The following is a 936-nucleotide window of genomic DNA, read 5'->3' on the forward strand; positions in this document are numbered from 1 at the left end:
TTGAATCGGTTCTGCTTTAAGTGTTCCAATTTTATTGGAAGCACCAACAATAGAACATCAATGTGTTCAATCGAGAGTTATATAACCCTGAATCGGACGCAGTCAACAGCCGAAGCCGAGACCGCCTTTTGCGTTAGAGAGGTCGGTAAACAAATCTTGCGATTCATACCGAATTAACACATATAGCTGTGCTCCTCTTCGTAAAGCGAGCCAAGTGATCCCCTGTTGAAGGATGTATTTGGACCAATCTAGTAGCATTTGGTTTCCAACAAGCTCTCCCAAGTTAGCTTACTTATTGGGCTTTTCAACCAATTCGGTTGGCTACAAGCATCATCAAAGTACTAGCCACAGTTTGATCGCAAAATTCTACGACTTTCACATGTTGATGTTTCGGCTTGCGCTTAGCCTACTATAAGCAACATAATACTAGTCATATCATAGAGCGTGATCAGCTTGTGACGTTCTCATGATGAAGTTTCACCAACAGTGTCTCACTTCGAGCTTAAATCCAGCTACTAGTAACTACACAGTACTGACTGCAACGATAACTTTTATCTATACCTTTCACATGCTGCGCTTTCGGCCAGGGCCTACTAACGTCAACATAATACTCGATATAAACTTTTGTTCATGATGCAGCTTCCCCATGCAGAAGTTTCGCCTTCAAATGCTCTCTTGGCCATATGACGTAAGAAAAGGTTACTAGTAACATCACAGTACTAGCCACAGTTTGATTGCAAAATTCTACGACTTTCACATGTTGATGTTTCGGCTTGCGCTTAGCCTACTAGAAGCAACATAATACTAGTCATATCATAGAGCGTGATCAGCTTGTGACGTTCTCATGATGAAGTTTCACCAACAGTGTCTCATTTCGAGCTTAAATCCAGCTACTAGTAACTACACAGTACTGACTGCAACGCTAACTTTTATCTA

General features: G+C 41.5%; 1 pseudogene; it reads right to left on the bottom strand.

Moving 5' to 3' along the window:
- Positions 1-82: 82 nt before the first annotated feature.
- LOC142356909 (5.8S ribosomal RNA) lies at positions 83-234 on the bottom strand (annotated as a pseudogene).
- Between the last annotated feature and the right edge of the window lie 702 nt (positions 235-936).

Source organism: Convolutriloba macropyga, unplaced genomic scaffold (assembly GCF_964194025.1).
Source record: "Convolutriloba macropyga unplaced genomic scaffold, txConMacr16.3 SCAFFOLD_4163, whole genome shotgun sequence".
Taxonomy (NCBI): Eukaryota; Metazoa; Xenacoelomorpha; order Acoela; family Convolutidae; genus Convolutriloba; species Convolutriloba macropyga.